The sequence below is a fragment of the Thamnophis elegans genome, chromosome 2 (genome assembly GCF_009769535.1).
Source record: "Thamnophis elegans isolate rThaEle1 chromosome 2, rThaEle1.pri, whole genome shotgun sequence".
Taxonomy (NCBI): domain Eukaryota; kingdom Metazoa; phylum Chordata; class Lepidosauria; order Squamata; family Colubridae; genus Thamnophis; species Thamnophis elegans.
The window spans coordinates 106,052,010-106,075,862 of record NC_045542.1 but is presented as its reverse complement, the minus strand read 5'-3'; positions in this window follow the sequence as shown (position 1 = coordinate 106,075,862).

Here is a 23,853-nt window from a genome sequence, read left to right as displayed (position 1 = left end):
TTATTTATTTATCAGCATAAATATAACAAATATATATATATATATATATATATATATATATATATATATATATATATATATATATATATATATATATATATATATATATATATGTTTTCTGAGGTTTTCGCGGGTGTTAGTATGTAGGTCTCTAGTTGTTCGGGTTTTCTCCCGCGTAGAATTGGAGATGTCTTGGCGACGTTTCGACGAAGTCACATTCGTCATCTTCAGGCTGCTGCTGACTACTTCAGGCTGACTACTTCACTACTCCTGGAAACACCAAACCTGAAGTAGTCAGCAGCAGCCTGAAGATGACGAATGTGACTTCGTCGAAACGTCGCCAAGACATCTCCAATTCTACGCGGGAGAAAACCCGAACAACTAGAGACCTATATATATATATATATATATATATATATATATATATATATATATATATATATATATATATATATATATATATATATATATATATATATATATATATATACGTATCTGTGTGTGTGTATGTTCCAACGTAATTCTGGAACGCCTCAAGCAATTTCAACCAAACTTGGTACACAGATGACTTACTCTTTGGAAATAAATATTATGGGGATAAGACACCCCTAAAACACCCTGGGCGTGTGTTCTTTTCAACTACAGCCTGTTGTGACTTAAAATGGCTTCTACTGTACTGCCGTAAAAGGGCTTCTACTATGCAGCACAGTGGAGTTGCCATGGTAATGGCTTCACAGTACTCCCCAAGGGGGCTCCCTCTGCTAAGGGGGAAAATCCAACATTAGAAATTACATTTGGCTCTGGACATTTCTCCCCTATAAATAAATAAATACCCGGGCAACGCCAGGTTATCGGCTAGTATTCAATATACCAGACATTCCAAAGTTTCCATTTAAAGTGTGATACTTTCTTTAATTTTCCCTTAGCCTGGTGCTTTGAAATGTATTAGATATTAGCGCAATAATTCTCAGGTAAACATCCTTTAATGTCATCTTACCTGAAGAGCATCAGGTTGGAGAAAGTTGAACTAGCAAATGCAATAATTCTCAGAATGTTTAATAGCCTCTGACTGATAGAGAACTATTTCTAGGAAATCAGTATTTATTAGTTTGTTTATCTCAGCTAATATATTCACCCATTTTGCATGCTTGATTCCTGATGATTAACAGAATTAAAACACCAGTGCAAAACAAAACAAATGAAATAAAAACAGCTGTAATCAAAATAAAAAGCAATTAATCAATTGAATACATTGAGGGCTGACCCAGTATCCTGATCCTATGCCCCATGGATTAATAATTTTAGGAAAAACTCAATTTGTTCAACTTAATTTTGGGTGGTTTCATGTTCCAAAGAGCAAGTGCTGTGATAGAAAAGGTATACTTCTTGAGTCCCCCAAAATGACATTGTCTAAATCAGTGTTTTTCAACCTTTTTTGTGCAAAGGCACAGTTTTTTCATGAAAAAAATCACGAGGCACACCACCATTAGAAAATGTTTAAAAAATTTAACTCTGTGCCTATATTGACTATATAGCGGGTGTTTTTCCCACAGCACACCTTACACTATGTCACGGCACACTAGTGTGCCGCGGCACAGTGGTTGAAAAACACTGGTCTAAATGAAGGAACCTGGAACATGTCTTTTCTGCTGTTGCTGATGGGACAGGAGAGACTATTGCAGAGACAGGCAATCCTTCAAATAAAATAATCATATGACATGAAGGGCTTTATTAATGAGCACATATTGGATGCCGATGCAGCTTATAAAGCAGAAGTGTAATATGGATATCCTATTGCTTATGTAGACTGCTGCTGTCAAACACAGGAATTTGGGAATTTAAGCAGCTCAAATGAATATAGGTTTAATGCTCTCAACAAAATCTGAACTATTAGTGGTCAAAGAAAATTGGTGGTAGAGTCAATGGGATTCAAGCTGGGCTAGATTTAGATCTCTTGTGGGTTCGAAAGGACTTGTGTTTGATGACGCATTTGACCCCCCCCCCCCTCCTTCAAGCTCAGATTGGTCATCTACAATTGCTTTCTGGACAAATGCAGTTTTCAGATATACTTCAAAGACAGCACCTTGTAAAACACATTGCAGTACTGTACTGTAATCCATTCAGGAGGCGACCAAAACATGAGTGACCATACATAGTGCCTCCTGGTCTAGGAAGAGGCATGTCAACCCAGCTAGGCAAACCAGACCAGGGAATCGATTCCACAGGAAGATCAGAACTATTTTTATTGAGAGCAGCTATAATAAATAGAATCTTACAAGGGATGCTGCCAGCAATATTATCTTGTTTCCCAGGACTTAAAGAATGTTTCAGTCCTCTTTGCCTACTCTCTTCAGTTAAGGACATAGGTTTAGAAAATAAGTTGATTGAGGACACTTAAGTACTCTTACTGATTATAAAAATCAGCTCCCCCAGAATCTAATCATCTCTCCTCTCTCTCTCTCTCTCTCTCTCCCTCCCTCCCTCCCTCCCTCTCTCTCTCTCACCACACACACACACACACACACACATTCTCATTCTCTCTCCACATCTAATGTGCACCTGCTCATTGCAAAGTTTAATTCTTGAGCTTCTTTCTTTCATCCTTTCATCAGAACAGATTGTTTGCAGCTCATTCCTCGGACTAAGCTGCTGATGGCGTCTGCACTGTTTTTATATAATAGATTTGCCTGGTCCAAGGCTACTTGTTCCCTGTCTTACCAGCTCCTCTTTCCAAATTCTTTAGTTGTCTGCCTAGCCTCATTTTACAAATACTAAGCCTTCACCAAGAAGCACATTTATTCAACAGTACCAGGAAAGAAAATTAGTCTCCATTGTTGCTATCCCATAAGAAGGGATGAGTAACAAGAAACCCATTTCTATAATAAGAGCAAGTGTGTCTTTCTAATCATTACCTGAAGGGCTTTCCAAGTGCTACATTCCTCTGCACCAAAAATAAAACCTGAAATCCATGAAAGCCAGATCTCTTTGTAGTATCAAGGTAAGCAGTGCCTTCTCTGAGATACAATAAAATTATGAGACATATTTTTCTCTTTCAAAGGATCTTGGAGAAAAAAGGGAATGATCTATTACCCTAATTTTTATTTCCAAACAAAATTCTTTGGACCCAATGCAACATCTGATTTTATTGCCTGTTGTATCAGGCCTTTGAAAAGAAATGCAAATTTCGATTAAACTTAGGTTCAAAAGATTGAGTGATGATTCTTGGTATCCACCGAAGTGTTTATCATTGTTAATGGAAGTTCTGTTTCATGCGCAATTATGCCATCGACAGCTCAATTCACACAATATATTAATCATTGTGGCTGAATCAAGCTATTCTAATTTATAGCAAAGCATGCTGTGTGAACTCAACTATTTGGAGGTTATTCTATAAATCATGGTTGAGAATGTGTTTATGTGCACTTTATATTACATATGCAACACTTTTGTATTGTATGTATGAACAAAAATTTATTTAACCACTAACTGCCCCAGTTATAGTGAAAAAAATCAAGGCACTTAGCCAGACTAAAATACTGTATATACTCGAGTATAAGCCTAGTTTTTCAGCCCACTTTTTGGGCTGAAAAAAGCCGCCTCGGCTTATACTCGAGTCAGTGAAAAATTTGCCCGAAATGGAGGAGAAAAAGGGGCGGGGCCATGCCGCTGGGTGACACTCGTGAATGGCCCAGTGCCCCTGTGAGTTTCCCCTCCCTCTGTGTCAGTTTGCCGCGCAGCGCGCACCGCACCATCCCCCCTCCTCACGTTCTAATGTAATGCAGGGCTGTCTTACGATTCCCCTTCCTCCCCCTCCTGCCGCTCTGCAACGATGTCCCACCTCCTCCTTGTTATGGCAAGCAGCCACATAGCGATGTCCCATCTCCTCTGGTACAGTGATCCAATGATAGGAATCACTGTGCCGTGTGTCATAGGAGGCAGGACATCGCTCCCGCGGCTGCACGGGACATCATCATCACAGCGGGACATCAGCATCATGAGGTGAGTGAAGTATTTCATTGAATACACTGCTAGTTTACTGTTTTTCTTTGAAATAAATATTCAAAAAAATTATTGGTATCTATTTTTATTTTTGAAATTTACCGGTAGCTGCTGCATTTCCCACCCTGGGCTTATACTCGAGTCAATAACTTTTCCAGTTTTTTGTGGTAAAATTAGGTGCCTCGGCTTATATTCGGGTCGGCCTATACTCAAGTATATACGGTAATTTCTCAATTTTCTATTTAAAAATATTTTTTCTAAACATTTTGAGTGTTCACATTTCAGTTTTATTTTTGAGGAATTCACATAATTTTTGAAAATATATGGGTTTAATGCAAATAGAAAAGTACTACATTTGCCTGCTGTGGAGATGATCCTGAATGTGAAAAAAAACCTCCAAAAAACAAAAGTTAGAAAAAAGCATAATCTCTATCAATTACCTTTTTTCAGTGAATATAAATTCTTTCCACATTTTAAGAATAAATTATTTGGGAAATAAACTAGCCTTCCTTTCAAATAAATGTACACAGTACTTTAACAGCACATTGTTAGATATTAGCAAGGTGTCATGTCTGGAAATTGATATCTGAATCCCATGTTCACATATTTCCAGGAAATTTTGTATCAAAGCATCAGCTGTTTTGGAATGAATAGCCACACTTGTGTTAAAAAATAATCACAAAGATAAGAACAGCTGGAAGCTGAAATCTTTAGCCAACATTCTTGCTTATTTATAAGCTATATGACCTGCTTTTCATTATTACAAATAATTCTAAGCTAGGGCTACGAAATGACGTTGAAAAGGGAAATTATATAATATTACAAAACCAACTATATCCAAGATAGATTTTGTTGGGTCTGAGACTGGTTTAAACCTATAGTGTTATATTGTTATGTCATGAGAAAGAAAAGAGAAGTGAGTTTCACTGCTGGGCGGAAATCTTCAATCCTGAGTAAGGTACCTAAAAAGTAAGATTCTTCTGAGCCTAAATTAGTTAGTTCTTAAGTTAGTAAGTAAATAAATGAATACACCTGCCCAGAAACTGACACTTACTTCTTATCCCAGGCTAGCTGGTTTCATTCATGAAATGGCTTCATCAAGCCATTTTCTTCACCTTTCACTTAGATAAAATTGTACCAGCTCACATTGCTCATTCATTTGGTGCCTTTTGCCAGGTGGCTTCACACAAATCACTATTTCTCAGCCTGCAACATCAAAGAAAGCATAATCATGGCAGGTGCTGCTGTGATTGATTAGATGGTGATCTTGTCCATCTCCCACTAATTTCTATTCAAGGTTCAATCTCCTTGTGGCCCTATCCCACAGTCATTGTTGGTGGTTGAAAACGGAAAACTATAGAGATGAAATGTTTACAAAGGCCCTCTGTTCATAAGACCACTCTGGGCCTCTGCCTATATCTGATTACATTTCATGCTATAATTGATAAAAATTTGTGTATTGTCTAGGTTTTAAAAATCATTTGGTTGAAACTTTAAATAGGTAGATCACTTAACTTTCTTAAAAGTACAATAACATGCAATGTAACACGTGCTTGCCTACTCAAAGTCTCTATGAATCCCGGTTCATTTGCCAAGCATTTGCAAGACTATAGTTTAAAAGCAGAAGCCTTAAAACTCACAGTACTTTGTATATGTTCTAATTTTAATCCTAGTGGACAACCATTTAAATATGAGCCAGCAGTGTGTAGCAGCTCCCCAAAAAGCCAACACAGTTCTAGGTGGCATAAACAGAGGGATAGAATCAAGATCATGTGAAGTCCTAATACCACTTTATAATGCCTTGGTAAGGCCACACTTAGGATACTGCATCCAGTTTTGGTTGCCACGATGTAAAAGATGTTGAGACTCTAGAAAGAGTGCAGAGAAGAGCAACAAAGATGTTTAGGGGGCTGGAAGCTAAAACATGAAGAACATTTGCAGGAACTGGGTATGTCTAGATTAATAAAAATAAGGACTAGGGGAGACATGATAGCAGTGTTCCAATATCTCAGGGGCTGCCACAAAGAAGGGGAGTAAAGCTATTCTCCAAAGCACCCGAGGAGAAATTTCCTGACAATTAGAACAATTAATCAGTGGAACAACTTGCCTCCAGAAGTTATGAATGCTCCAACAAGGGAAGTTTTTAAGATGTTGGATAACCATTTGTCTGAAATGGTATAGGGTTTCCTATCTAAGCAGCGGGTTGGACTAGAAGACCTCCAAAGTTCCTTCCAACTCTGTTATTCTATTCTATTCTATTCTATTTTAATTGATCACTTGGGTTAGGATGGCATTGGAACATTATAAGCAACATTTCATGATTTTTCTAGATATCTGGCTTAAGGAAAGAAAAAATCAAGATGAATGGCATGTGCTTAGCGGGATCTTGTAACAACTGTCAGATTAATTAACAATCTGAATGAAGCTTGTACTCTATCCTGTAACAATAAATAGCTATTTATAGGCACATTATTAGAGGGGAAGATGGAAATTCTTGGCGGAGTGGAGGCATTGTGCAAGCAGCTGTCACAAACCACTATCGTGTGATCTTTAAAGTCTTCTTTAAAGTCCCTCCTCTTGACTTGTGCTTAAAATGATAGAACATTGTCATAACTAAGGCAAAGAATATTCCCACTGTTAGAATTGCAAGAAAAGAAAGAGAGAAAGAAAGGAAAGAAAGAAAGAAAAGGAAAGGAAAGGAAAGAAAAGAAAGGAAGGAAGAATTAATTGTCTAAGGTCATTCTAGAAAAAACATACTAAGATCCAATATGGTTCTAAGGCATCTGCATATTTTTCCAATTGTTATTACTTACCTTTGTACATTTCTTACAAAGTTGTGAGGTTGACATTAAATTATTGAATCTTGGAGAATTATTACTGCTAAGAATAATTCTTATCATAATTATGATAAGAAACCCATACTTTCAAAAATAGGCTTGTTTCCAAAAATATATGAATTCTCTCTCTCTCTCTCTCTCTCTCTCTCTCTCTCTCTCTCTCCCTCCCTCCCTCCCTCCCTCCCTCCCTCCCTCCCTCTCTCTCTCTTTCCCTTCAAGTACTGGAATTCAGTTATCATGTCCCCCCCCCTCCTTGTCTTTGATAGGCTAGATCAATGTTGGCAATGTTTTCGGCACTGGGTGCATGTGTGGGAGTGCTGGAAACCGTAAGAGTAGCTGTCTGGTGCACATGTGCGGGAGCGCCGGAAACCAGAAGAACTGAGTTTCTGGTTTCTGACATGCATGTGCACACAAAGACCCGGAAGAGCAATGGGCAACAACTGGCATGCCCGGAGAGATGGCTCTGCGTGCCACTTCCAGCATGTGTGCCATAGGTTTGCCATCATGGGACTAGGTCAGTAATGGGTTTCAAAATTTTTTAGAACATCTTCTGTAGGTGTGTCCTGCTTTGTGAGAGTGGCTTGCCAGCCACTTGACCGGGTGGGAATGACTTGCCAGCCATGTGACTGGGTCGGCATGGCCAACTTGTAAAATGTGGTGAAACTCACTTAACAACGCTCTTGCTTAGCAACCAAAATGTTGGCTCAGAAACTCTGGCATTTGAAGCACGCAAGTCTTAAAGCTGTCAAGTTATAAGACCCTTGCACCCCTAACCCTTTAGAAAATAACCCCCCCCCGGGGGTGTTCAAACTTGACAGCTTTAAGACTTGTGGACTTCAACTCCCAGAATTCCTCCTCTCGCTCTTCATCTTGATGATGTGCAGACGGGCAGGGGGAGGGAGCTGGAACCGGTTCTAAACGGCACTGTAGATTTGTGGAACCTCTTCTAGAGGTTAGAACTGGCAGGAACCCACCCCTGGACTAGGTATACCTAACTCTATCAACTGTTTGTCACACAACTTAGCCTCCAGACCACTTACATCTTTGCTGCTTTTCTCTGCACACTTTCTCAACATTTTTTTTGTATCACAGGGTCCAGAACTGAATGCAGTATTCCAAGTATGGTCTCACCAGTGTAAAATAGTATAATTGCTTCCCGTTGTGTTGATGTTATTCCTCTGTTGATGCAGCTTAGGACTGCATTGGCTTCTTTAGCAGCTGCAACACACTGTTGGCTCATACTTAAGTGGTAGTCCAGTAGGATACCTAATAGATCCCTCTCATAATTACAACTGTTGAGCCTATTCTATACTTATGTGTTTAGTTTTTCCTACCTAAGCTCAGGACCTTACTTTTCTTACCCTTGAACAACATCTTGTTGGATAGGGCCCAATGTGCAAGTCTGTCAAGATCATTCTGAACCTTGAGTTTATGTTCTAAAGTATTAGCAATTCCCACCAGTCAATTCCTGAAAAATTGATGTGTTTCCCTTCTATCCCTCATCTAGATCATTAGCCATCTATCTCTTAAAACAGAATAATAAATAAGAGATTATTCTTGTCTGAGCACCTGGGATGCATTTAATCAGAATCAGAAGAGAGTTGGAAGGGACCTTGGAAGTCTTCTAGTCTAGCCCACTGCTCAAGCAGGAGATTCCATACCATTTTAGACAAGTGGCTGAATAATGAATGTTGCATAATGTTATACAATAAGTGGCTGTAGAAGCAGTAGACTTCAACTAGGTTTATTCCCCCTTTTTCTGTTTTTGCCCATTAAAAAGTAGACCTCACTATCATTATGATCGAAATTTAGACTGACATTGGGCTTCACTGTATGATAAGTCAATTTCATTCAGTCTGTAAAAAAGAAATTTGAAATTGAAATTTGAATAGCATTTTTTCCACCAAGTCCATCTGCCTACTTCCTGTGCCTGTATCCATCCGGTTTTCTTGACAGCACTTGAGTTTGCTCTGGTTTTCTTCCAGAGTGGTTTTTCAGCTCCCCAATCAAATCAGATATATTTTAGCGCAGCAAGTTCTGCAAACTAATCAAATGTGACTGATATATGGTTCAGGCCAGGAATCATGTGCACTCAGAATTATTGGACCAATTGAGCAAAAATATACTTGAGCTTGTTTATCATGCTAACTCAGCCATTTTGAGAAATAACAGGTACAAGATTGTCACTGAGCAAATTAGGTCAGCGTCTCTACTAGACAGCCTTTTATGAAATATCTTTCTCCTATGAGAGAGGTGGAAGCCCCGTTGAACTTCTAGAGATTACAATGTTATCTAGGTAGGACAGTTTTCCTGGCCTGATGCCCTCCGTCCGCTTGACTTCCTCATTAGCACTTACATTCTGCCAGGCAGTTTGGGCCCCTGGCCAAGTAAGAGTTCAGTATCTTGGGAAGGCATCAAGTTAGGAAAGGCTTTTCTCTTTCCTGAACAGAGAGACCAACATTTGAAATTGCACAAAAAATGCTTGATGTGTGATTACAATTAGGCTGCATTATGATCTCAAATTAAATGACAATCAGTATTTTGTGTGGCTTTTGTTTTCCTTCCATGTACATTGAAATGATATTTAAAAGATCTCAGAGTCTGGAGCAGGAAGAACAGCTCTGGGACAGTGTGTAACATTCCTTTCCGCTGGGATGCTTGTAGATTTCCCAGTGTAACCTCTTCAGGTAGTCCTCGACTTACGACCATAATTGGGATCAGATTTCTGGTGGTAAGTCAAGGTACTGATGTGACAGGAACTGATTTTACAACCTTTTTTGCAACAGTTATTAAGTGAATCACGGCAGTGACTAAGTAAACACTGCAGTTGTAAATGCAAATCAGGCATGAAATGCACTAATCTTCGCTACTGGTTTGGAACTGGGAGAGCGTGCATGCAGCACTTCTGCGCATGTGCAGAACCTTCTGTGCATGCGCAGAGCGTCCGTGATGACATCTGGGTGGGTGGGCGGAGCTTCCCACCACCGTCACTACTGGTTCCCCTGAACCAAGGAGAACTGGCAAAATACCACCTCTGATGCGAATGGATTCTTTTGAATGGGCTTTGTTTTAAACAAAAAACTGTGGTCATGTGATTACAGGATGCTACAACCTGTTTTAAGGGGAAGCTAGTTGCCAAAGAACCTCAAATGCAATCACATGACTCCAGGAAGTTGACATGGCATTTTATGATGGCCTGAAGTGCTTTATAAGCTGCCAAACAGCTATTCTGAGTCTGCCAAAAGTTTGAAAGGTCGTTAAGCAATTGGTTATAAGTTGAGGACTACTCTTTTTAAAATTTTCTTTCCAAGCATTAAGCAAATCCAATTCTATTTAGCTGTGTGTTCCAAGCCAAGATTGGTTGTAAAGCAGGCTACAACACACACTAGTTGGTACCTCTTCCTGCCCAACAACAGCTGCTGCAGTCACAAATCTGTCCATTGTCAATATTTGCTCTGATATTAACTGACCACCTATCTCCAGTGACCCAGGTAATAGAGGGTCGCATCTGGAAAATATCCGAGACCTTTTAGAGCAGGGCTATCAAACCCCTGGCCTTTGGGCCAGAGGTGGTATTCAGCAGGTTCTGACTAGTTCTTGAGAATCAGTAGCAGAAATTTTGAGTAGTTCGGAGAACTGGTAAGTACCACCCCTGACTGACCCCGCCCCCATCTATTCTCTGCCTCCTGAGTCCCAGCTGATTGGGAGGAAATGGGGATTTTGCAGTAACCTTCCCCTGGAGTGGGGAGGGAATGGAGATTTTACAGTATCTTCCCATGCCACGTCCACCAAGCCATGCCCACATAACAGGTAATAAAAATTTTGATTCGGCCATGGGCCAAATGTGTCATGTGCTGGCCATGCCCATCCCCGGTTTAGCAAAGGGGGAAAAAGTCCCAATACATTACATGACGCCGCCATGATGACGTGAGTCTGACACCCCTGTTTTAGAGGATGTAGAATTGGGTCTTACCAATAGAACAAGTGAATAACAAGATGATACAAATAGAGTATACAGTTATTAAAATGGTCAACATCTGCATTAAAAGTATAATTGTATCACACCTATTTGAGAGAATGTGGAATGACTGGATCGGTAATTAGGAATTTCACTCATGATGAGAAACATGAATTTTAATACTGATGCAGCAAAGAAAAACTAGTGTTGGCCTACACCAAATGTTGCATATGGGTCCCAGGGTAAAAAGGACACCTTTGACTTTGAGGGGTTAAGATGTTACACCTACAAGAAGGACATTTCACAATGCAGAGGCAGATCTGATATCTTTATACTGCCAAAGTAAACAAGTCCCTGACTCTTCTCACAATGAAGTTCTGGCTTTAGGTTGCACGATTCCAATTATTCCATCTTGCATTGTGTCACAGGTGGCTATTTTGGTCTGGACGCTGTTCTGACCATATTTGGGAAACTCTTGTGTAGGACGACAGAGCAGAAGGTCAGGGATGACAAAGGCTTCCAACAAAGCTAGGATTTCACAACTGCAAATGGAAAGTAGCAGACGAAAGCTATTTGGTGTTGCTGCTCACAGTTTAGGAATGTATCTCCCAGGAAAAGAGTTTGTTCTGGTTTAACTAAAACTGATTTGCTGACTGAAGGGAGAAAGGAGATTTGAACTCATGCATACTGCATATGTCTAACTCAACATATTAATTGGAACCTTGACCAGCCAGATATTTTTGTATCACACAATTTGTGGGGCCTAAGAAATTGCTGAATGAAGAACTAGTGAAGATAAAAAGAAAACATGGCATGCCACTCCTTCCAGCAGATCAGTTAATGCACAACTCATGGTAACAGATTTTGGGATTCTTGATCAGTGACAGGTTTTCCCATCCTTATAAAACAGAATGCACCAGCATTATATGAAGAACCAGGAGTTCTCAGCTATATTTTGTCCCTATGGGTTTTTTTCTCTCCCTTTGATGATAAAGGAGGAAGGAGGTGAGAAGCACAAAGAATACTAAATTAAAGCTTCACATCTGCATTAAATATCAACAAACTTGATTTAGAATAATCAGGCTGTAGCATTTGAATCTATTTATTCCAACTGGAGAGCTGTTAGAAATGCAGAATCTTAAGTAATAGTACTCCAATGAAGGATACAGTATAGCAAGGGTGTCAAACTCAAGGCCCGGAAGCCGGATCCAGCCTACATGGTCCTTTGATGTGGTCTGTGGGGCCGCCCTGGAAACAGCAAAGGCCTGCGGTGCCTCTGCCAGTGAAAATGGAACTCCATTTCCGGCTGCGACAGCTTCCTGCAACCCTCTGGCAGTGAAAATGAAGCTCAGGAGGGCCACACAAAGCCCTCCCGAGCTCCATTTTCACTGGCAGAGAGTTGCAGGAGGCCACCACAACTGCCCCTATCACGAGTGACGTCGAGCTGGCCACACCCATCCTGCCACCGTGAGATCAAACACAACCTTGATGCAGCCCTCAATGAAATAGAGTTTGACACCCCTGCAGTATAAGCCGGTCTACTAACCACAGTCAACCTGGTGACTGGTAATTCTAGTGGCAATGATTTCAACACAATTATGAAAAGTAGTGGAATAATTAAGGATGAAATTACAAACATAATTATATATTGTTCCTGTCTCACATGAGGAAATAATTTCTGCAAATTTATATCTCCATCAGCACTACACACCCAAACATTCCCATGCTACTCCCAATCTAAATATTAGATAATTAAGGTAAAAGCTCATTGAAATTGAGACAGACTTTAGGTGATTGTGTGGATGTCTGTTTAGCAAATGACACAGAAATGACTTGCTGTTATTGCAATCTTTTTTAGCTTCCTCATCTAGCTTACAGCTTTGGTATTCCTATTAAAGTAAGAAATGATCCTGATTCTACTTAATTTCTGAGCTCAGATGGAATTTTAAGAGAGCACAGGGCTACTAAAAGGGAAACAAAAAGTCTGTTCTATTTATGAAGTTAGTGTCTAAAGCAGCCTTCTCCAACCTAGAGGATATGCTGATCATGTTGATTTTGGAAGGCACAGCATACCTAAATCATACCTGACTTAAGGCTGTCTGTCTGTCTTTAAACAAATCACATGTAATTATAGCTTTCAGACACAAAACCACATCAGTAGCCTATTCTCCTGACTGAGATTATGAGGAGAAATAACTAAAACTGCTTTTGCCCTGCTAACTTTGAAACACCTTTAAACAACAAGTCATTATAATAACCTAATTCACATATATCTCTAGGTGATAAGACAGCTTAGCAGGATATGCAAACCCATCCATTGCTGCTTAATAATTCTATGTGAATAACAATTTTCTGCAGTTTTCACCTTGGCGACTGTGTAGTTCTAGCTATTAAAAATCAGCTAATTGCAATAGGTGGAAAGGATGTAGAACCAGCAAACCAGATTCATCAGTTGGGGAAGCCTTCTTCTAACAGAAGGCTGAAATATTTAGGAATTTTAACTTCAAATACCAGGAGAAACAATACAGCTGGTCATATATGACAAATTAGATCATGAAACAGCACCCTGCCTTCTTTAAGAATAATCAGAAAGTTAATCCTAGGAATACATCCATACTGGGTTTTTTTGGAATAACAAAAGTGTCATTGATAGCAAGGCAAGGTATTGCCTTGTGTCATTGATAGCAAGGTTTAATAAACTTTTACTAGTTTTACTAGTTAAACTTATTATTATTAAAACTTATTTATTATTATCTGATGCCAGTTTGCCTTAACTGTTAGGAGATCAGATTGCTGTGTATAGATATCATGGAATAAACCTGTAGTATATTTGAATCCTATCCTGGCTTCAGATCAGCCTGAGTCATTACTGACATCTGATAGATTCAGAAAAAATTACATTCACACTAAGACAAAAATGGAACATTAGATCAAATGAATTAGTAGAGGCTTATTAAAGGCCATTATACAGATGGCATCTATTTGGCTTCAGTGTAACTCAGAAGACAAGATTCCTATCAATAAAACAATACATCTGCTGTCATGATTTGCTCAAGTTTGCCAAATATTTGGCTTGGAAATCTTAGAAACAAAACATTGGATGAGATTTTCCTTTGGCTTTTCCATGGAGAGTTTTCTTATGGATATTCTTCAGGTTAGCAAGCAACTTCTTTATAGTCTTAGATAGTTCAAAGGCATTTTCATCAGATATTCTCAGGTCCCTATTTTCAGTTGAATAATATTGTGACGTACGCAGAGCCTGCCACCTTCTGGATAAGTGGACATATTACTGATTACCGTATAGCTCATAGAAATAGAGAACACTGGAAAAGCGTTTAAACATTTATGATTATGGAAGGGAGGAAGGAAGGAACTCATGATTATTATTTTTGGAGGTTACTTTAATTTTTTCTGCCAGAAAGATTTTCATGTTGAAAAGGACAAGGTAGCAGACATCAACAATTTCCTTGTTTTATTATTTTCAGAGCAGTGTAAAAAAAAAGATAATCCCAAGAGAGTTTAAATGAGCATCAATCATGCTAATGCTAATGCTAATTATGCTAATGCTAGAAACCTGAACCTTACATTTGGTTCTCTAATTCTGAATCAATATTTGAAATCCATGACTGTTGTGGCTCAACAGCAGCCGGCTGAGCTGTTGGTGGACTCTGACAGCGCCGAACACTATGGGACTGCCCTGGAGGCTGAGGAAGACTGGGGGCGGCGGGGGGGTGTTTGGAGTCAGAGCCAGGACTACAGAGGCCTGTTGGCTACCAGATGGCGTCTGACTCAGGGAGCAGTGAGGAGGAACAGAGGGAGGCTGTTCTTGATGGAGAAGAGGAGGGAGCAGCTTTGGAAAAAGGCTCATAGAAGGAAATAGGAAACAGGTGGCTACTGATTGACCCCTCCCAGAGAGCTTATAGGTGGAGCGATGGGAGGGGAATTTTGCAGGAAACAATAGTTTACTAATCCAGGTGTAGCGAAAATTTGAAGAATTCTGTGAGATTCAACCTTGTTTTCATAGAGATAATTTTCTGGGCTCCTAGCCAAGGGGTTGCTTATCTCCCTCCTTAGTTGTGGCAGACAGCCAAGCTGGCATCAGTATAAATTAGAAGCTTGGGACAGAATAATGACCATGTGGTCTCTCTCCTCCCAGGTAAATATTTATCTAATTAACATTTTAAAATGTAAAAATGATTAATGAAATAAATTTAATAAAAATATTTAATAAATGCACCATAATAAAAATCTTAAAAATGTTTAATACATTTAATAAATGATTAAATTTGTTAAATAAATTTAATAAAACCTTGCCAGATTTTATTTAAGAAGTTTTATTCAGCTTAGATTTTTGACCTGTAATAAAGAATTTGAATATTTGAAATTTGGGAGTTTTATATGACCTTATAAATTAATATTTTAATGTCACTAAACATTCCTGCAATTTTGTTGTAAGCATTATGACATGTAATAAAACATGTTGAGGGACAGAATTCTTGAGTTTTTCTGTACAAATAACTCCTAATAAACTAAACTAAATATCATAAAACTGTATGTCACATTTTAGCCTATTACAATACTATTAGATTCTTGAGTTTATCAAAATAAAAGACACAAAATTCACAAAGTCTAAACATGTATCGTAAAAACTTGACAAAATAGATTTAAATTGAAGGCTTATGGGAATTAACAAAAATATTTCACAAAAGGATTTGTAAAAGCAGTAGCGATAAGCCCTTTAATGAAAAATCAGAAAAAAAATGTTCCTAAGCACAATTCAGTTCTTATTAGTTATTTATCTATCCATCCATACATCCATCCAGTAATTTATCTATCATCTATCCATCTACCTATTAATTTAGAATTAAAATTTAAAAAAAATCATAAACATTTTCAGAGACAAGAAAATTTCCAGAGAGGCAATTGAACCCTATTAAAATTGTTTGACAAACATAAATGAAAAGATCTCAGCGATATTCTATCTACCAACTGCATAGTCCTTTGGGCTCCCCAGGAAAGGCTGCAAGGCCATGTTTTAACACCTTTTCGAGACCGGGAAAACAGAGGCCTGCCTCATCTTCAGGGGAAGGATATTCCATAGGACAAGGATAATGGCAGAGAAGTTCCTTCTTTGATTGATGGGGTCTGCAACATACCTTCCCTGTCAGAGGGAAGATGGGTGGGATGGGCTGATGTGGTCGGACAAAGCCAGTTACATGGACAGTCTGGGCCCATGACATGTAGAGCTTTATAGGGCATAACCAATACCTTGAATTGGACCCAGAAGCAAAGTGGCACTCAGCATGGTTTGTGGAGCAGAGGCGTTAGATGTGCCCTTCTTTGGACATCCAATATACTGTAGCTCACGCAGTCCCAGTTTACACCGAGTGAAGCTTCCAGATACTTTTCAGAGTAGCCCCATGTACAGTGAATTGCAATAGTCCATTGGAGATATGTCATACTCTGATCTTAGTATCAGAGTATGGAAATTAAAACAAGATGAGTTTTGGAAAGACAAATATGACTTAATATGTGCCTCTTTAAATTGGAGAGATGATTTTGATGATTGGAATACAACAAAGATGCAACTTTTTCACAAAATAAACAGAGACTGTATCAAAATTGTCACCAAAGCATTTGACTCTGTGGCACTACTGAGAGCACTGAAGTTAACATAAATAGGACAAAATATGGCTCTTGGTGTCTTACAACCCAACCCACCCAAAGAAAAAGATGCAACAGGGTTTCCTGGAGCAAATGTTTTGTCTGAAGGTGGTGCTGGATTTTAGCAAAACATTTGGTATTGTTCCATATGAAGAACTCATTTAAAACTTGTTCAGGCTTAACCATTGGGTGGTTCATTGGATAGGAAGCTGGCTCTGGAATAAATCCGTGTATGATTATCTGAACAGAGCAGTCACAAGCAATATACAAGGCTCAGTCCCAGGTCTAGTTCTGTTCAACGTGTAAGTGATATAATAGGTAAAGTTTATCTTTTTTGTTGATGATACAAAGGTGTATAATAGAGTTGATGTTCTGGGTGTGGGTGTGTATTTTTAACTTGGACAATCTGGCATTGCTGGAAAATTGGTTAAAAATGTAAAGACTGCAGTTCATAGTTTCTAAATGTATTTGGGGGGAAAAGAATCCTGACAGGGTACAACTTTAAAGGTAGTGTTAGAACAACAGAAGGAAAGATTTAGGTGCTCATAGCAGATGACTGCAAAATGAGTAAAACAGTGTGACCAGGCTGCGGTGAAGTTAAACAATTCGGAGATGCATTACTAGAGGGATCACCAGCAGAATAAAGGAAGTCCAAATCCCACAATATAGGGCTTTAGTGAGACCCCATGTGGAATACTAGGTCCAGTTCTGGGGACCTCTCACTTAAGACAGTGCAAGTCCAGAGACAGGCAACAAAGGGGTACAAGGTCTGAGGGCCAAAAAGCATCAGGAGAGATTGCAGAAACTGAGTATATACAACCTGGGGGACAGAAGGAAAGGGGGTGGGGGAAGACACAATTGAAATTTTTAAATATAATAAGGGCATGAATAGTTCTAGAAGGCAGTATTTTCAATATTAAGCAAAAACTAGAAACATGGGAGCATAACATTCAAATTTACAGGAGGGAATTTCAAAAGTAAGGTTACTAAGTATCACTTCACAGAAATAGTAGTATAAGCTTGGAAGCAGCTTCCAGTAGAGGTAGAGCATCAAGCCTCAATAACTGAGTTTAAACAAGCTTGGGATAAACATATGTCCATCATCTGACAAAAAAATAAAATAAAAATTAAAAAGATAACAAGACACCCTCAAAGGGGAGACTTGATGGACCATTATGGTAGGTCTTTTTCTGTCAGTTTTTTGTTTCTATGTTTAACTAGAGGCTTGAGATTTGTAAAATGGGGCATAAAATAGATTTTTATGTTAGGAGACAAACTCTTGCCAGTGTCATTCCAGGAAATTCCTCACTTGAATTGCTGACAAGTTTCTCTTTGAAAGGTATCTTTGATGTGCCACTAATCAATAGGAACTTAATTGAGGAACACCAGAAAAAGTTGATTAATGTTGACTTTTTTAAAAAAAAATAATGCTGTTCATTGTCAAGCAAAAGCATAACATCAGATATATAAAAGTTTACATGTATTTCAGTGTTGACAATTTAGACCCTAAACCAGCCTTCCTCAACTGGGTTTGTTAGAGATTGTGACTGAAAAGCAACTTTTTTAAAAAAAAAATACTACATATATATATGCTACATATATATATGCTACATATATCATGAGGTCTAGATAGAAGTATTTTTATACATGGCTTCCTTAGGCCTCAGCATTATTTTAAGGGTTCCTCCAGGGTAAAAAGACTGAGGAAGGCTGCTATAAATTATGGAAAAATAAGAATGGAATTACAGATAAAAAGCAATAAAATTACTGTGACTAAAACCTATATGGAAACAGTATAATTGATAAAAAGACTATGTAGATTAAAATATAAAGAATATGAGAAAACTTTTTCAAAAACAGTATCATTGAGGAAATTAGTTATTTGCACAAAAACCTTAATTGAAATTCTGAATTAAAAAGAAAACCCAGGAGTGAAAAGAGGAACATTGTTCAGTAATAATATCAAACTATTAGAAAATGTGAAGTGCAGAATGAGCTGAGAATACCAAGAAAAAAATGGTTTTCTTAAATTGCTTTAAGAAGTAACAATTTTCCAGCTATTTAGTGAAAATGTCAAAAGAATAACAAAAAAGGCTCTTTCCTTGCTCAGTCTTCTCCTAGAAAATAAGTAAACAGCTGAAATATGGGGATTCTAGCTCTGGCATAATATAATCAGCAAATATCTTCAGATTTTCAATGCTTTAAAATATCCATGGCCAGATAATGGCACCTTACAATGCTGAAGGTATTCTAATCGAACTGAGAAATCCTAGAGAAGGGAGGAAAAAAGAAGAAGAGGACCAAAGTTTAAAGTCATCAATTTGCATTAAGAATATGACTTTAGTACCTGTGAAGATACAAGAGCAAATTAGAGAAATTGAGCTGCAACCATCTTGAAAACCGTGTTATGATGATTAAAAAGAAACATCAGCATGTTATTTGTCAGAAAATCTCAGATATTTTTTTTTGGTCTGAATTATTTTCATAATAGATTTTCAGAATGATAGGATATAATGTAGTTTGATTTTAATGAGGCATTTGATGAAATACCTTATAATATTCTGATTTGCAGGCAAACGAACATGGATGGAATTGCATGTATAAACTGAATCCATACCTTGAAAACTCAGGTTGGAATGCAAATTCTTGAGCACTTTAATAATGGAAATGATTGTGAGACACTTTATACAGAAGAATAGTTACTAAGATTAAATTGTTAACTCTTGTAGACACAATGAAAATTTGACACTGCATATACACATTACATTCCTTTTTATTAATATAAAATACTTTTGGGTGAAAGATGGTACATGGAAAAGTTGTCACCCAATTACTAATCAAGGTAGTTGTCTTTGCTATAGAAAGTCAGGCTGGTTATTTAGCATTTTTAGCATTATTAGCCCGCATTTTTTTCAGTCCTTTCTTGTTGTGCTTCTTCGCAAAGCGCATATTCCTCAGGAATTTGGGATCTACCTAAAAAGGGAGACAAGGGTTGAGAAGACACAAAAAATATAATTTGCTTTTTGATTCACGTATTATTTGGAAGTCTACTGGAGCTCAGGACAGCGAAGTAGACAATTTAATGTATTTAATGTTATATTTTATCCAATTGTAAGCCACCCCGAGTCATATGAGTCTTTCATAAATCCACTCAGACTGGCCCCCTATCCACTCTTCTGCCTTTTCTTGTTCCTTTCAAATGGGCTTGTATGTTAGATGCCTTGAATTATTTTTAAAACCAATAAAGGTGGGATACAAATAAAATAATAATCATGGAACACTGTCTGACCACACAATCAATGTTAGAGATGGACAAAATGCACTAATTTGTGAACAGAATAGCCTGGAAAACTCTGGAATATTCTCATACGAACCAAGGATGGTTTTCAAAAATAAATTCTTTTAACTATAAACAATTCAAGGTGTCCCAGATATGGTGTTTAGATGAAATCGGTCGGTAAGGAAACAGGGTCACTCAGAGAATGGTAGTTGTATACAATGTTGGGCACATACAAAATAAAATCTAAATTTCTCAGACATTTGTTATTGTTATTAGATATTTGTTCTTCTTTCAGATTGGGGGTTTATAATATTGATGTGTGATGCTGAAGTGGGATTGCTGCAGTGCTTTATGTCATGGTCTGTGACCATGCATTGCTATTTACTGTTGTCAGGCCCCTACACACAGACACAATGAACCATCTGTCAATGTCAGCAGCTGCAAATGAGTTGACAAGAAGGCACTCACCCCTTTCAGAGATTCGTATCTTTGTGACCTGGGTTTCTTAATGCCATTTCTGTGCCATTTGCGAGCTGTTCAGAGATAATATTCAGAGATAATATTCAGAAATTGAAGATAACAAATTAATATTCTACATTTATATTTTTCTATTAGTTTTATCTGCTTCTTTAAAAAATAGCAAAATATCTATTTCAAGTTGCATTTTCTAGGTTTGAAAATTCTACAAAGTAATGTGGCTAAGAACCTAGAATCTAACACAAGGACCATCCCCGATTTTGGATTGTGCTTCAGATAAACTTGTTACCAACATTCACTGCAATATCATAGATAAGCAGCTGTTCCTCTGCAGCAATCACATTCTTGGGCAATCAAAGCCAATGAAAATGTTAAGACAACTGATAAATGAAACAGATGATACTATTTTGAATACAAAGCTGATGATTCTCTGCTTATTTTCTTTTTTGATATGTGGGACTGCCAAAATATATTCCTAATTTCTCTCCACATGAAAATCACTTAATTGCTTTCTAAGGGTCTTCTTTACATGTAATTGAAAACCCAATATTTCATAACAAGTAGGCATTATAAATCTATCATTAGTCCCAATAAGATTTCAATCTTGTTCTGTTGACTATAATTCAATAAGTCATAAAACTTTTTTCCAATCATAAGTGATATCCTTCCATCAGCATGGAATTAAATTCAGCATGCACTTTAATGTCTCAAACCAATTTGCCAAGCATGCAATTGTTATCCATTTGTGTTTTCACACAACTTTATTCCAAATATATTTTTACTAAAAAATAGAAACATTTGCAGGACACTATACAAACAGTATATTTAAGGATAATTCTATATGAAAATTACAGGAATCAGGGAATGACAAAACTGACCATTATCAAGAAGCTAGGAAAGGATTACATTTCAGTATTTACGCTCAATGCTTATGTGATAAGTATACAGTTGCCCCTTTAAAGCTAAATTATTAGCCTTCTCAATGACTAGAATTGGGATTGCCTGCTTTTGGGCAGAGATGTCTATTAACATTAACGGGGAAGAAATTGAGTACTAGTTTTTGCCTTCTCTAATAATCTAGTAAGGTAACCCCCTCCAACAAAACAAACCCAAATCAAGACTATTCATACTTCAATTTATGTTACAATGTAAGCTATATAACAGATGTTAATAAAAAGTTACTGAATACTGATTTAAGCTATTATGCCAATACTAATCCTTTCAAATACAGGCAAATAGTAACATTACAGCTATTTTCATTCCTCGATTCCTATTGAAACTTACACTGATTGTGTGTAGTATGGTTCTTGGACTTGGCCATGGCTAAACCTGCTGAAAGAAGCAAAGACAGGAAGCATTAAACTTAAACATAGAAAAGGGCACAAACCCTCAAGTATTTTACATTCTTTACACTCACATATGAACTAATGTTCACTTGCTGATTCAGGTCAGGGCCCATGACTCAAGCCCACCTTCCACTATATAGTCAGATAGATGGCTTGAAAAAAATATCTGTAGACTCCTCACATCCCAGACATAAACTGTTTCAACTCCTCCGCTCAGGATGCCGCTACAGGGCATTGCATGCCAAAACAACTATACACAATGACAGTCCCCCCCCCCCCCAACCCCCATATGCCATCACTCTGCTGCACACCTAATTCCCACAGAACTGTCTTATGTCTAAGGATATTTGGATCTTATGATGATGTTACTTTGTTGTCTTCATGTACACTGAGAGCTTATGCCCCGGAAGATAAATTCCTTGTGTGTGCCCAATCACACTTGGCCAATAAAGAATATTGTAGATTGTATAGTATTCAATTCGACACCGCCTATCCAAGCAACTAGACGGCAAGGCAACAGATAACAAAACTCAATTTCCAACTACTAAGAAAAAGCAAAACTCAATTCAATAACCGACCACATACTACCATGTGTGTAGTAGACGTAAAACATACTGAATTCCCCGTTCCAGAAAAATGTCCAATGCCCACCAAGCAGCACAGCCTTCCGAGAGACAAAGACGTTGTTAAGTAACATCCAGAAAGCCTCATTTCATTGCCTTTTACACCAGCTGATCCTCGGGACTTAATCGCACCGCTCTCCCCTCGTCTCTTTTCTTTCATCCTACTCCATTCCGGTGAACCATCCTTCACCCAAGCTCATCTATTCCCCCCACCACCAGCTCCAACCCCCAGCAGGAGGGAAAATATAAATAAAAGCCGTCTAGTAAGACAACCGTCTTTTGCCTTCCCGGGAATTCGCCGCACTACCGTTTTCCTCGAGGCCGATGATCGAGGATTCCGGGAGATACAATTCAACTTACGCGTCCGCCGAAGTTCAAGCCAAAACCGGAAAGGAAGTAATCGTCGCAAAGCATTCCGGGATATCAAGCCATCGAGACCGGTAAAAAATACAGCTGAACGGACACACAAAAGGACAAAAGGTAGGGTAATGTGTCCGGCTGGAAACAGGAGTCATAGTGAAAAAGGTTCCGGATCCGAAAATGACTTTTCCGACTTTAAAAAGCAAAATCTGAAATTTAAGCTCTGTCGGATAATGCATAGCATATCGTGAAATGCATCATTCGTATCCTTTGTATTATGGTATTGGATTGAAGAAAAAGTGTATAAAAAGTGGATATTTCTCTTTAATCAGAAAACTAATAGTGGATTTCTCAATTGATTACATGATTGAGTTTCAAAAATGTATCATGTCTATCCTTCGCTTTGCTTCTCTCTCCGTTTTCCTTCTCCTTTTTGTAGAAATGGAGTACTCAAGAACTATTTTACCATCAGAATGGTATTCTTCACCAGATAAATACAAAAGCTCCTTTTTTCCAATTACATTTTTTGGGAGATAAGTTTTAAGTGATGCATAAAAGTTGGGATATATACCAAGAACAGGGCGCTTAACTTCTATTGCTAGTGCGAGAAAAGAATGGTTCTTTAAAAAGTCTGCCAACTGAAATTAATGAAAGAAAGAAAAACTGGTTTGTTGTAATTTAAAAAAAACAGCAATGTCAAAATAAACCAGTTCTGCTTTTGAAAATGGATGAAATTGCAAAAACAAGCAGATCCAGATCCAGTAACAAATTGTGTAAAACATTGAAAATGCCTTGCTTTAACTGTGAAATTCTCCTAAAACCTAAATTCATGTTTCTCTCACTGGGACACTATTTAATAAATCAAGGGAGGGAGGAAATTTTATACCAAGGTGTACACATATTGTACTCCTTCTCAATGTTCTGTTTTATTATATTAATAATTTTGAAGTACTTAAATACTCCTTAAATACTACATAAGAAAAATACATTTTAAGGGGGAGAAAAACAGCTGCAAATTAAATAAATCTTTGTCCAAATTGCATTTTTTTTCCATAAACCATGTGGGCACAAATCTTACATTTTTTTTTCTGAGAAGGTAATAACTGTTTATATATCCCAATCAGTTATCACTTGGGAAATTTCCAGAGAGCAGTTTTGACTCTTGTAATTAAGCCAAGTGAAGTTACAAATTTTGAGTTACTTATGCTTTATTAAGTAGTAGTAGGCTTTTAAGATATGTGATAAAATTTGAACTGCCTGAATGAAAAATTGAGGCGAAACAAAAAGATTAAAAAACTTAAAAAATAAT